Genomic DNA, 15,206 nt, shown 5'->3' on the forward strand with positions numbered 1-15,206 from the left:
TTAAAAGTTAAAAGTTTGCAAATAAAGTTTTGAATTAAAAAAATATTTCAGACTTTTAAAGGGCTTTATTTTTTTTTTTTAAGATTTTGGTTTTTTTTAATTTATTTGACAGAGATAGCCAGCGAGAGAGGGAACACAAGCAGGGGGAGTAGGAGAGGAAGAAGCAGACTCCTAGCACAGGAGCCTGATGTGGGGCTCGATCCCAGAACGCTGGGATCACGCCCTGAGCCAAAGGCAGACGCTTAACGACTGCGCCACCCAGGTGCCCCTTAAAGGGCTTTAATTAATACTGTCTCCCCTTCCCTTTTTCTATTTTTATACGTCTTGATACTTCCAGTTCCCTACCAAATATCCTTTTAAAAACAGTATTTTTTCGAGGCTCCAATATTTCTGAAATTTTACATTTCTAGCCTCCACCTGAAATAGAATGCTTGTTCATACAAACACACATGCGCACACATACTTTCTTTTTTGTTCTTGCCCTTCTGTAGATAATCCCTTAAAGCTCTACTTTTAAGTTTTCGATAAATGTACATTTTAAAGTCAGTTCTACAGACCTGACATAAGAACATTAAAATCTCTAAGTACTCTCTTAAGCTCCTAGTTCCCTAGTAGAGCAATCATAGTCAAGCACAAATAATTTAGCTTTGCTAAAAATGACACCACTATTATTTGACAGAGTAGCACTATAACAGGAACTGCAGCCAGATTATTGGAGAGAGGTATGAGAATGAGAGATCTCCACTCAAGACCTCCACCCACATCTGCTCTCTTTAAATTATAGTGAAACCAAGAAGCATCACACACCAGAAACTACAAGGATGACAATGCCTTTTCAGAAATCTCAGCGACTGGTCAGCACTTGAAAATCTCAGTGACTGGTCAGCACTTAACAGGGGTGGAGAGTAGATAAAAATTCATCTTGGGGAAGGCAGGAACTTGTGCCTGGGCTGAGAACTGCTGAGTCCTCATAGATTCAGATGATGACTATACTGAAGACTTGAAATAGACTTTACAGAAATACGAGACCACTCTAAAGAAAGAAAGGAATATTAATCACCAAAACTGTAATTCTAGGTGAGAATTATACTAATAAAAAATTGGGGGGGTGGGCGGAAGAGACCAATAGCAGTGCTTGCCCAGTGATCCGCCTCACCGCTCTGCACTATTTTTCAAAATCCTTCAGTAACAGACCAAAAGCTACTGAAGCAGTTTTCATCCAGGAGGTTGGAAAGTAAGCCCACTTTAAGCAGTAAGTTGAAGGTAATGTTACACTTCTGCATGATAAAACGGATCCAGTAAATGTTTCCAATTCAGTCATGCTCCATTCAGCAAGTATTTGCTAATTATATGTTATATACCTGTCAATATACTAGGTACTGGGGATAAAAGGTAAGTAAAAACAGACTTGTGCCCTGCCCTCATGGGGTTTGTAGTATGGTTGGAGATAAACAATAATAAATTAACAAAAGGAAAAAGGGAGAGGCAAAAGGGATAAGTGGTACCAAGGAAGGGTACAGGACGCTATGAGAGCCTGCACACTGGGGGAATCTGACCTAATTAGGGAGATTGGAATATATGCCTCTGGAAGCCATAAAAAGGCTTAGTGACCATGAAGACAGCTTCCTCCTTAACATCCTGATACCAAATTGTGATGTCTCCAACTACTTTCATTTTCCACACCAATCATGGAGTTCTTTGCCCTGACTAAAGTATGCAGTTACAACTGGACCAGCAGGTTACTGGTCAGAGCACCTTCCAACCATAACAATAACCTCTAGAAATGTCCCATTTACACCACTTTCTCTATCATCTTTCACGTTTAACTTCATAAAAGCCAAGCTCAAAGAAAGATCTGGGGTTCCATATTATTTTTGCATTTCCGCACACTTCAAGGGAGGAAAATGAAAACTAAGATGAGACAGTAACTTAAAATAACTCTTCCCAGCATCCAATTTCTCTGCCTCCAAATGTTACCCACTCCTACCAACCTCAGCACTGATACTGTGTTGCTTGGAGAGGAATCCTTAATTAAATTTTAATTAGCTGGGCCAACGTTTTGCTTTTAACAACAACTGGGTGAAAAAAATGAATTTTAGCGAATGATTTGTAAGAGTAACATTGGCTTGGGGTGCCTGGGTGGCTTAGTCGGTTAAGTGTCTGACTCCTGATTTTGGCCCAGGTCACCATCCAACCCTGAGACACTCTCCACTCAGCTAGGAGTCTGCTTCAGATTCTCTTTCTCACTCCCTATGCCCCTCCCCAACTCTCTCTCTCGTGCTCTCTCAATAAATAAATCTTTAAAAATTAATAATAAAGTTGGCTTTATGCTTTCCCTTTGGCTTTCTTTCCACCGTATAATGAAGCAAAAGTTTTCTACGTAGCCCAGTCTGAGTACCAGCTTCATACATTTATAAGGCAGTTCCCTGAAACTGCATTAGCCACACTGGTCTCCTCAAGCACCTTCTTCCTTTAATCACCACCTGCTTTCTGTCACTCAGCCTACCCCTAAGCCAAGAGAAATACAGGTACTCTGAGTCAAGCCGAAGTATATTCAGTAAAGTTATAAAATGCAAAAGAAAGAAGACAGCAGAATAACTTCATTCTGCCCCATCTCCCCATTCTATAGAAACTGGATTTTCCTTCCCTTCTTATCTAAGAACAACTTGGCCACATATCGGAAAAGGAGTCTGGATGTGCAAAGCAAGTCTGAGGTGGGAGCCTTAAACATAAAAGTTACTAATCTGGTTTTCTCTTCTATCTTCCACTCGGCTGCTTATCAGGTAAATGTTGACATGGGTCATCTAGCCTGATCACAAGCACCGAAAGCTCTCCACCTCCCTCCTCCTCAATGGCTCTTGCCTATTTTGCTCTTCTCCAGGGTCAAGCGAGTAACTTGAGTTAACTGGAATCCAGCCAGCCTCACATCTCCTCAGCCAAAATCAAGTTGCTTTTGGAGAGAAGGGCAAGGTTGAGCTCTACTTAAATTCACATAGGACTATCTCTTAACCCTGGCACAGAGAGGTGTTGTTATAGCAAATTCATCCTTCCCTAAGATCGTATCTCAAGCTCTCATCAAATCTACTATGTTTCTAAGGCAGAGAAGGCCAAAGGCTACAGCTTAACTGTTTATTCACAGGCATTCTTGACAAGGCCCTTGGCTGATGTAACGTAGCCCTTAGAGGTAGATCCCTCTCAGGATCTGGACCTCAAGGAGGATCATGGTGTAGACTAATGTCAATGAATGATCTTAGTCATCTGGGGGGCGGGGGGAGGACCTTAGAACTAAAACACCAAAGCCTAACAGGCCTTGTGCCTGCTATCAGTAACCAGTGTGTGCTATGGAGCAAACTTAAGAAGTCAAAGAAACTTACTGGGCTTCTAATAAAGTACCAATATTTTTTAAAAACTCTTCTACTTCCGACTTCTGTTCTTAAATTGTCTAAACCTTTGCCTAAATACACTTTAACATTACGGACTTGCATTTGCCTTTGACTATTTAGAAAGCCATTACAAAATAAATGTCATTATGTTTATTTTGATGCTCATCTCTAGTTGCTATTTCTTCTAGGGTATCTATATTAGAATATAAGAACTCCACAGACCAGATAAATTGGTCAAAAAAATCTCTAAGGACCCTTCCAATTCTCAGTCTATCATCTGTGAAACCCCAGTACAAGTCTTTCACTTGACTGGTCGTTTGTTCCCAAGCACTTATTATGGTGGTATGCCCAGATTGGGAGATATGTGATTCAAATTTCTATATACTAAACATTAAACAAACACAATCCTCTCTATATACTTATGGCTGGAAATTTTAAAATTATAACCCTTCATCCCCTCTCTATGTTTCTCTTGCCTGAGCCCTCATTTCTAAGACTCCTCTCCTAACTCATGTTAAGGAAACGCTGGAGCAAATATATAAACATGAGACATGTGGACAGACTCCTTCTTCAAGTATCTTTGGCCATCTGAGGATTCCAACAGGACGACAATTAATATAAATTTCTTTAGCATTCAGGACAGGTTAGAAAACTGTACAGTTAACAAATAACCCCCAACATCTCAGTGACTTACAACAGAAGTTTTAAGTCTTGCTAATGGAACGAATCCAACGTAGTTGTCATCCAAGTTGTCTTAACTACCTACCAGCTCTGCCCATTACCACTCAATGTGCTGGAAGGAACAAAGAAGTGGGAATATCTCATTGGTCTAAAGCTTCAACCAAAAATGACACATTTCAAAATGCTCACATTTTACTGACCATGGCAGATTATATGGTCACACCTGCTTCAAGGGAGTAGGAAAATGCAATACCAACATGGTCTCAGAAGCAGAGAACCCAGATGTTCTGAACAGCTTTGACTAAAACAGCTTCAATTCTGCCATCCATCCATTACATTTTTAGTTTACCAAACCCTACTGAGTGTTTACCATACGCCAGACATTGTTTTAGGCATAAAGGTATAGCAGGGGTCAAAACAGGTTTAAAAAAAAAAAAATCACCCTGACTTCATGAAGCACAAACTCCCAGATCATTGTAGTAGATTCCTCCCTGTTCCACTAACATTTCTTCCTCCTCTCTTTTCTAATACTATTCTCCTTCCCTTGTCTTAGGCCATCCCCCTCCCGCCCCCCAGTCTAGTCTAATCTCTATTCTTCAGATGCCTCTATTCTTCTAGGGTACCATTTCCCAGGGCACCACCTTACCATTTCCCCCTACCTCCACTTTGCTGTATGTTGTTCTATTTAAAAATAAAAGGTCTGAGGGGTGCCTGGGTGGCTCCGTCGGTTGAGTGTCTGACTCTTGATTTCAGCTCAGATCATGATCTCAGTGTCGTGGGCTTAAGCCCCATGTCGGGCTCCATACTCATCATGGAGTCTGCTTGAGTTTCTCTCCCTCCACCCCTCCCCCTACTCTGTCTCTCAAATAAATAAATCTTCAAAAAAATAAAAAATAAAATAAAAGGTTTGAAACTCAGTTGCTTTACTAACACTTTCTGAGCATAGCACCTGGGTACTTAGCAGGCACTTTACAAACTGTACTGAGTGAATTAATATAAACAGCATATTTTATTTGACAGTAGAAAATTTTGGAGAAGCCAAGCTCTACCCTCAATTTTTTTAGAATCTGATTACACTCTGACCCACCATGGGGAACATCAGTGAGACTCCTAGATATGGTACTTTCTCCTTTCCAGGAATTCCCCCCAGGAGCTTCACCCTATGGTAAACACTCAGGCTTGTTAATACATGAAGAAAGCAATGATTTCAACTCACTCAGACTTAAGAAAAAGAAGAAAACTTCAACTTTGTTATAGCTCCTGTTTTATTTTGTTGAGGTAGTAAGAAGGAATTATGCCACTGAAATAGTGTCTTATATTAGCAGACAAGCAGGATTCTATAAAAAGTCCCATCAGCCCATGTGATACCAAGTAGGTATCATGAAGATACGTGAGACCTTGACATTATTCTGATTATTCTTCAGTTCATCCCAGCAGGCTCTACGGCATTTAGCACCACAGCTTTCCAAACTGCACACCAAATATAACTGCTGTCGTTTTTCAGCTAACCCTAGTGAGGGTATGAAGAAGGCCACAACATGCAAAGCCATCCATACGAAATATTTCTGGACTTTCATCAAAGGGAGAACCACATGCTTGATTGGAGGGGTACCCAATTTTTAAAAAATGAATCAGAACAGCATATAACTTTCCTGGAATACCCTTCTTCCTTTGTTTCTCATTTTCTCCAAGGCTGAACAAAGCTTACAAGATAAAAAAGTGTAAGTTTCCTATCAGATTCGCACTAAAGTTTGGCACCATTGAAAAATTCTTCTCCGGTTTCACTAAGACCATACTAAAAAGGGAAAAAAATGAGTTAGAGCGATCTGACATCTAGCCCGGGATCCATGGCTAAATTAGCTTATAATCAAAGCAGTTCACATTTCTAGGCCTCAGTTCCTCATCAGGTAAATGATGTAGCTAAACTACATGACTTCTGTGGCCTCTTCCAGCTCTAAAGTTTTATAATTTCAGGATTTAAATAATTCAGGATTCTGATTAGAATGCAGAAAAATTACAAGACACCATTACTCACACCCTATATCATGATGCGCGGATAAGCTATAATATTGTAGTTTTTGAAAAACCCATCAGGAAAGCTAAAGATGCAAGGAAATCTAAATATTAGAAAATATTAAGGCCTTCATGAAAAAGAGACCATGGCTATTCTCATTCCTGGCAAGTGGCAAAGCAAGGTATTTTACACTAATAGAGTTGAGAAGAAACCAGCCAAATTTATAATCAACTTTTAACAGCTGTATGTGGTTGCAACTAACAGATTAGAATTCAGAGGAGGCCAAGTTGTAAGTTCCACCTGCCAACTCTTCCCCACAGGTCCTCACTGAGAGCAAAAGTCTGAGCGCAAGGTGGGAAAGCTGAGAGAGAATCTCACGAAGCATACAGGCCTCCACCACAATCGAGGCATCTTCTCTAAAGGTGGGGGACAAGTCAGGAAGCATGAGATAAACCCCTCCAATGCATTCCGAGTACAAGGCAGACATTCTTCCTAAGGCAAATAAACAGGGCACAAACATGAAGTAAAGAAAACCTGAAGTGGTATTAGAAAGCAAAGAAAACGTCCAAGCAGTCCAAAGAGCTGGTAGCTAAGCTGAACAGGTTCAAAAAGCTGATGGTATAGAAGTATATAAAGGGATAACAGAAAAAACTTTCCAAAACTGGGGTGTCTGGGTGGCACAGTTGGTAAGTGTCTGATTCTTAGTTTCAGCTCAGGTCATGATCTCGGGGTTGTGAGATCGAGCGCCATGTCTGGCTTCACGCTTAGCCCAGAGTCTGCTTAAGATCCTCTTTCCCTCTCCCTTTGCCCTCCTGGCTCCTGCTCTCTCTCTCTCTAAAATAAGTAAATCTTTAAAAACTGAAACAAGGACACCTGGGTGGCTCAGTCAGTTAAGCATCTACCTTGGGCTCAGGTCTTGATCCCAGGATCAAGTCCCACATCAGGCTCCTTGCTTAGCAGGGAGTCTGCTTCTTCCTCTGCCTGCTGCTCCCCCTGCTTGTGTGTGTGCACTCTCTCTCTGACAAAATCTTTGAAAAAAATAAATAAATAACAAAACAAAACAGAATTTTCCATAACTGATGAAAGACACCTACTCACAAACCCAAGTACTCAATGAACTGCAAGCAGGACAAATACAAAGAAACCCATACCTAGGTATATCATAGCCAAACTTCGAAAATGGGGTGGTGGGGGTGGGGAGAGCAACTCTTAAAAGCAACCTGGTAAAAGAGCGTTAACTATATACTAGGGAAGTACAACAGGCGTGATGGCTGATTTATCACTAGAAACAATGAAAGCCAGAAGAGAATAGAACATCATTTTTCACGAGCCAAAAAAGAGAAATATCAACCCAGAATTTTGTACTTAAGGAAATGACGATGAAATGAAGATGAAATAAAGACATTTTCAAAGAGACAAAAGTGAAAAGAATTGGGTCTCCCTCATGATGTGGGAAACAAAGGCAGAAGAAAAATTTAAATTTCCTTACTACCCACAGCCCATTGACAAGTCCTTGAAAAAGGCAGGGTGACATTCCTCTAGGGACTCAACTGCCTCGATGCTGACACTTTGCTAAGGGCAAAAGGCAATCCTAGCTCAACCCCCCCCCCCGGAATTTTGGAAACTTCCTTTATCTCTAAATCCCCGAAGATACAGGTTAGCAATCACCCTCCCCCACTGATACACATCTGAAGGGTCTCACGACTAAGGTTTTATTAGAAAGTAATAAATGACCTTTTCCTAACAATAGGTAGCCCCTTCAAGGTCCTGGAAACCTTGCTTCCAAATTCCTTAGAGATTTACGCTAATCCCTAACCCCCCAACTTGAAAGTATATAATAGGCCACTCTTCATGACCCCAGTGCAGCTCTTTCTGCGCATGGGTCCTGTCCCCGTGCTTTAATAAAATCACCTTTTTGCACCAAAGACGTCTCAAGAATTCTTTCTTGGCCATCGGCTTTGAACCTTAACATCTTTCCTACATCACCTCAGACTTTTGCTATGCTAAAAGTCCTTACACTGAAGGAAAATGACAACAAATGGAAACTCCATAAAGGAACGAAATCTCCAGAAGGGATAAATAATTAGAAATTATAAAAGGTCTTTAAAAAAAGAAATCTTATCTACATGGTTTTTTTTTTTTTAAGACTTTATTTATTTGAGAGAGCGCACACACACAGAAGCAGGGGGAGGCGCAGAGGCAGAGGGAGAAGCAGACTCCCCGTGAAGCAAGGAGCCTGACCCAGGGCTCCATCCCAAGACCCTGGGATCATGACCTGAGCTGAAGGCGGATGCTTAACTGACTGAGCCACCCAACCACCCCCTGTCTACATGTTTAAATGTCTTTACGAGACTACTGATTAATATTTAAAGCAAAACAATAATGTATTGTGAGGTTTACAGCAAATGTAGAAATAAAATATAAGACAATAGCACAAAGAGGTTGGAAGGGGGTGAACTGAATCATGAGATCATAAGGTTTACAGTACTGATGGAGTACTTTAGATTATTTTAAAAAGACTATGATAACCAGTGAAAGGTTCATGGGTCATCTTTAAACACCTTCTTCCTTTTTGGTCATTATGTTTACTTAATAACATGCCCATCAATGGAGAGTAAAAGGAAGGATAAAAAGAAAACTAAATAAATTACCAACTGCAAGCAGTTTTTGTGTACTTTTAAATCAATCATAGTACCATGACAGACTCATGGGTAGTTCCAAAGGAAATGGAAATTAACCATGTTCATCAAGATAAACATATTTTATTTTTTTAAAGATTTTACTTATTGCCAGAAAGAGAAAGCGAGTACAAGCAGGGAGAGCAGCAGGAAGAAGGAGAAGCAGGCTCCCTGCTGAGCAAGGAGTCCGATGTGGGACTCAATCCCAGGACCCTGGGATCATGACCTGAGCTGAGGGCCAACGCTTAACTGAGCCCCCCAGGCATCCCAAACATAAATATTTTAACTGAAATAACTTTGAGGGGCTGTACTTTCTGCTTTAAAAGTAAGACTTTTAAGGGGCGCCTGGGTGGCACAGCGGTTAAGCATCTGCCTTCGGCTCAGGGCGTGATCCCGGCGTTATGGGATCGAGTCCCACATCAGGCTCCTCTGCTATGAGCCTGCTTCTTCCTCTCCCACTCCCCCTGCTTGTGTTCACTCTCTCGCTGGCTGTCTCTATCTCTGTCAAATAAATAAATAAAATCTTTAGGAAAAAAAAAAAAGTAAGACTTTTAAGACAGTAAAAAATTATACTATGGAATATGGTCCCAAAGTTCAAACTGGAGGATATCAGTATGTTTGGTACATATTTATCCCACATTATGAACTATTATAAAAGCAATTAATGAAAAAAAAAGATTTGTTTATATAATAAAGGCACGGGACATAAGAACAGAATTTTTAATATCCGAATTTTCAAAGAATATAAAAAAATAGCAAACTTGATTAAGAATGTATTATGTGAGAAGCATTGTACTGGACATATACCCTTACACTAAATCCTAACTACACTGTAAAATGGGTTTTATGATCTTTATGTCAGAGAATTTAAATAATGCATTCAGCGTCACACATCAGTGAGAGAGCCATGATTTGAATTCTCAGATTGTAAACCAAAGCCCAAGACCTTCTCTCAAATAATAATGAATTTTTTTTTATTAACCAGTACACACTCCCTCACCTTTTTGAGAGTCTGTTTCCTACAGACAGGACATTCTTCTGCATAACCAAAATGTAATCATCAAAATCAGGAAATTAACACTGGTATAATGCTACCATCTAGTACTCAGATCTCATAATGTATACGAGCTAGAGGACCCAGTCCAGAATCACATGTCACATTGACTACAACACAATCTTTAACATACTTTTTTCCCTTTAGAAGTTTAAAAGAATCAAACAAACATTTTCTTTAGTCCACAAAAATCTACTGAACACTTGGCATGTGCCAGGCACTATCTGATGGTACAGTGGATAAGACAGCTACGGTTCTTCTGCTTCCAAAGAGTTTACATTCTAGTTTACAATCCAGTGAGGAAAGATTAATAAATAACGTAACTTCAGATCTGTCTAAATGCTGTGACTGAGTGGCTGGGAAATGGCCACCTAAGGAGCTGAAATCTCAATGAGAAGGTACCAGCATTGCTGAGAGATGGCAGAAGAACATTCCAAATAGAGGAAACAGCAAATACAACCTAAAGCAGGACAGAACATGGTTATCTGGGAGGGAAAGATGCCAGTGTAGCCACAGCATCCTGAGCAAAAGGAGAGGGGAATGATGTGTTAAGATGGGACAGGTAGAAAGAAACACCTGAGGCAAGATTCTGAATTTTATAACTAAGTGCAAACGAAAGCTATTGAAGGATTTAAGCAGACAATTGCATGGTTTCATTTACATCTTAAAAAGATGAACTCTGGCTACTGGGAGGACAAGAGACTGAAGATAACAGAGTGAAAGTAGAACCAAAGGCCAAGTGAGATAATGGTGGCTAGACTATGCTGGTAGAAATAAAGATGTACAACTGGAGACAGATTCAAATAACATTCTGGAGACCAAGAGAATTTGGTGATGGATTAGATATGGAGGATAAAGGGAAGAGGACTTAAGGCTAACTCCTTAAATGCCAATTACTGAGATGGGAAAACTGGGAGAATAATACGGGAAAGAGTTCTATTTTGGATACATTAAGCCTATTCATATAGTGTCTATTTTAGATAACTGAGGTAACATCAAGCACGTAATTTGATAATGTGTCTGGAGCTCAGGTGAGAAGTCTAAACGTAAACCTGAGAATTACCCACATGTAGAAAGTACTTAATAAACTGAATGAGACCACTTGGGGGAAGAATTTAGAAAGGGGGGGAGGGCAGGAACTAACCTCTGGGATATTCCAATACATGGAGGCAGGTAGACAAAAGCAGCCTGTAAAAACTTACGACAAGGTGTGAGGTAGGAGAAAAACAAGAATATGTCTCATAAGCTAAGAAAAGCAGGCGAATATGCGGAAAACAGTGGTCAACTATACTGAAAGCTGTTACAAGATCCTGTAAGATGGATTTGGTCAAAGTCACTGGTATCTTGATGAGAGCAATTTCAAGTGGTAAGATGGTTTAACAGAATTCAATCTGGAATAGGTTGAGGAGCAAAGTGGAGAGAACACACAAAGAAAACTCTTGAAAATTTGCTTGAAAGATGATCAAAGAAACGAGAAACTAAGACAACAGCTAGAAGAGAAAATGGAATCCGAGAGGGTTTGCAACAGATTTCTATATTCATACTGTTCAATATGGCAGCCAATTACTGAACGAATGAAATGTGGTGAGCAGGGCTGAGAAACTAATTTTTTTCTAAATAAATTTTTATTTAAATAGCTATATCTCGGGCGCTTTGCTGGTTCAGTTGATTAAGCATCCATCTGCCTTAGGCTCGGTCATGATCCCAGAGTCCCAGGATTTAGCCCCACGTGGGGCTCCCTGCTCAGCAGGAAGTCTGCTTCTCCCTCTGACCTTCCCCCCTCTTGTGTACTCACTCTCTCTCAAATAAACAAATAAAATCTTTTTAAAAAATAAATAAATAGCCCCATGTTGCACAGCGGCTACCAGATTGGACAGTATAATTCAGAGCACGTATGTATACTAATAAAGACAACCCAACAGAAAGGGAAAAATTCATGATGCAAGCAAGACTTCTTAAGGAGTCAAGAGAAGGAATCCAAAACACAAGTGAAGAATCTACAAGGGATAAACATGAGTGAAGCAAAGCATGAAGTCACAGCAACCGGTGGGAACCGATAAAATTTAAAATCAGAGTGTATCTTAAGCCTGGTTGAAATCTCATGCATAAGACTAAATTATAGAAGGCTATAAAGCTAAGCAGGAGGGCTCGGGGAATGTAATTTATATCTACTGAGTACGCATTCAGAGCCAGGCATTTTCTAAGTGACAAATTACTTCTGCTACTCAGAACCAGTACCTTGTAAGTTTTATTTTACAAACAAGAGTACTGATGCTCTGAGAAGTAAAGCAACCTCACTAAAATCACATACATAGTAAATGTCGAGATTTGGACACAGGCCAGTCTGATTTACTTTAGGTTTAGATTCTTACCACTAGCTAAGGTGGGAGGTTAGAACCAATGTTTCTACACCTGGAAATAATATAAAAAATGGCAGATCAATCTGGCAGCTAACAAGTACCAACGAACCTGGAAGTAGTGGCCAGACGTAAAAACTGTCCTCTCCATGCTATCTGCAAGATAATTAAGGAACACTTATTTAACAACTATTTTTAACTTTTTTTAAATCCAAGTGAAAATATCTTTATTGAGACAAACAGGAAAACACACATTCTTGCAACTTAGATTATCTACTTTACTGAATACAACAGTATCAATCAGAAAATTGGCAGTGCTTTATAATAACTATTAAAACCATATCTGGGCAAAAAAAAATCGTATCTGGGTATATTGAAAAAGTAGGCAGTTAGAAACTGACCGTTTGTCCAATTTGTAAACGAAGGAGGCAATTATTAAACTGAGCCTAATCAGTTTTTAACTTACAGCTTAGATTATTTTAAATTTAGTGTCGATATAAATCATCTAGATCTGAGCTGTCCAATACGGTAGTCACTTGCTACTTGCAGCTATTCAAAAATAATTAAAATTAAATTAAAAATTCAGTTCCTCAGATGCACTAGCCATTAAGTGCTCAATAGTCGTATGTGGCTAGTTGGCTACTTCAGTGGACAACAAAGAATAGAGCACTTTATCATTACCGAATGTTTTATTGAACGGTGATTAATTATATCTTCAATTTTCCCTCTGACTTTTTTCAGGAGAGCTAATAAATGAAGTAACTCAGAAGACCTGAGTTTTCCAAATCGGTCACTAACCAGCTAAGCAACTATGTATGCATCATTTAACAGTACTTCTAGAAATGAATGTGCATTTGAATCACCCGAGAATCCTGTGAAAATGTAGATTCTAATTCAGCAGGTCTTGGGATGAAGTCAAGAAATCTGCACTAACAAATTCTTAGGTGATGTTAATACTGCCGGCCCAGCAATCACACTTTGAGTACTAAGATCTTAGTTCTCTCTGGGCCTCAGTTTCCCCAACTGTCAAGTACATGGGGCAAGATAATGGCCATGACCCCCCTGTAAACACTAACATTTTATAGTTTGTACAGAATTAAATGCAGAGATTTCACTTTCTGCAGAGAAGTTTCTTCCCTGAAGTAAACGCTAGGATTCTAACAAACAATATTTGTGCTACCATTTTTTTTCCATGAAAAGACATACTAAATTTAAATGAAAATCAATGGAAAAATGTGATTTGCCATATAAACATTCAATCTCTGTACAACTTTTCAGAAAAGGACTTAAAAGACTGATGTGTATGAAAGACACACCATTAAGACCCACCAGAGGGGTGCACTGTATTTTCTAAATACACAGCTCATGGAAGAAAAAAAATGATGCTCGACTCAGCCTGCACTACTGTTACCTTAAAAGCATCAGCTCCACATGAAAAGCCATTAACTACAATAATATTATTGTTTTGTTTTTGTAAACTTTCAGTCAGGGCTCTGAGCAATAAAACTGACCAAAATCCCCATACCACTAAACAGGCTACAGAGTAATGTAACAGTCCACATAACAGGCTGAAGGAGCTGACACGGGGCAGCCAACAATGCCACAAGGAACTTACCTTTGGGACATCTTTCTATTTTAACGGGGGCCCTAGTGTCATACACAGTTCAAATGGGCAATGCAAACAATGTAATGGACAGCAGTGGTGTGGCTCGCCGTTTCATAAGATAGTACCTCACAGAAAGGAGACAGGCTAACATATCCAGTTTGTTCATAAATTCTGAATTATGCATGACAGGTACTTATTTATACTCTTAAAAAACAAACAAAAAACTGGAGGGCACCTGAGTGGCTCAGTTGGTTAAGCATCTGCCTTTGGGGGCGCCTGGGTGGCACAGCAGTTAAGCGTCTTCGGCTCAGGGCATGATCCCGGTGTTATGGAATCGAGGCCCACATCAGGCTCTTCCACTATGAACCTGCTTCTTCCTCTCCCACTCCCCCTGCTTGCGTTCCCTCTCTTGCTGGCTGTCTCTATCTCTGTTGAATAAATAAATAAAAATCTTAAAAAAAAAAAAAAAAGCATCTGCCTTTGGCTCATGTCATGATCCCAGGGTCTTGGGATCTGCCTTTGGCTCATGTCATGATCCCAGGGTCTTGGGATCGAATCCCATGACAGGCTCTCTGCTCAGCAGGGAGTCCGCTTCACCCTCTCACTCTCCCTCCGTGCTTCCCCCACCTCCCCACTCTCCAATAAATAAATAAAATCCTAAAAAAAAAAAAAAAGGCCCCTGGAAACATATGTTCAACTTCTAGGTGACAGGATGTTTTGGAAGTCTACAACACTTTTTTATATTTGTATTTTTATATTTCCTTTAATAGGAAACATATTTTAAAGTTTAAATTAAACTTCATTAAAGTTCTTCTATACAGATCACGTCAGGCTCTTCCAAAATCTTCCCAAAGATTTAATTCACATTAACAATACACTTTACTACCTACAAAACTCTTCAAATAAATCACTTTGAGAAGATAAATAGTATACAAAGGAAACCTAAGGGACAGGGAGTTTTTTTCTTCTCACTTTTAAAACAAGCCGCTATCCTCAATCTTATTTTCCCCCTCAATCTTATTTTAGGCCAACCTGCTAAATGATGGCTTTTAAAAATCAGTCAAAATATCTTATTATCAAATTTCAGTGTAGGTCCTAAATTTGGAACCCTACATTCTGCTTATCTTTAAAAAAGACTGATGGGGGCACCTGGCTGGCTCAGTCAGTGGAACATGTGACTCTTGATCTCAGGGTTGTAGGTTCAAGCCCCATGATGGGTGTAGAGATTACTTAAAAATAAAAAATTTTAAAAATCTTTAAAAAAAAAGACTAATGGAAAAGTGCCTATAACAATACCTACTTCAAGTTGTCTTTATTAAAACAGAAAATTTTTATATATCATAAATTCATACAGAAAATTCATATAGATCGGGAGAAAGCACTATTGTATAGTTGTCAGGGTGAAATGCTCGTGTTCAGAGTTATATCCAATT

The 15,206-nt window shown here is 39.6% G+C and overlaps 1 protein-coding gene across 7 annotated transcripts in view; it reads right to left on the minus strand.

Moving 5' to 3' along the window:
- Positions 1-15,206, minus strand: part of MAPK6 (mitogen-activated protein kinase 6) — a 50,464-nt gene that overhangs the window by 22,149 nt on the left and 13,109 nt on the right. For 2 of the 7 annotated variants that reach the window (XM_034660969.1, XM_019804453.2), the window contains exon 2: positions 12,280-12,323. The exons of 4 other annotated variants lie outside the window; for them this stretch is intronic. The gene's annotated coding sequence lies outside the window, so the exon portion shown is untranslated. Of the gene's footprint in view, positions 1-12,279; positions 12,324-14,008; positions 14,026-15,206 lie in introns of those variants that run through there. One more of the 7 variants, XM_034660971.1, reaches the window with a different exon arrangement.

The sequence above is a fragment of the Ailuropoda melanoleuca genome, chromosome 5 (genome assembly GCF_002007445.2).
Source record: "Ailuropoda melanoleuca isolate Jingjing chromosome 5, ASM200744v2, whole genome shotgun sequence".
In the NCBI taxonomy this organism is placed as follows: Eukaryota; Metazoa; Chordata; class Mammalia; order Carnivora; family Ursidae; genus Ailuropoda; species Ailuropoda melanoleuca.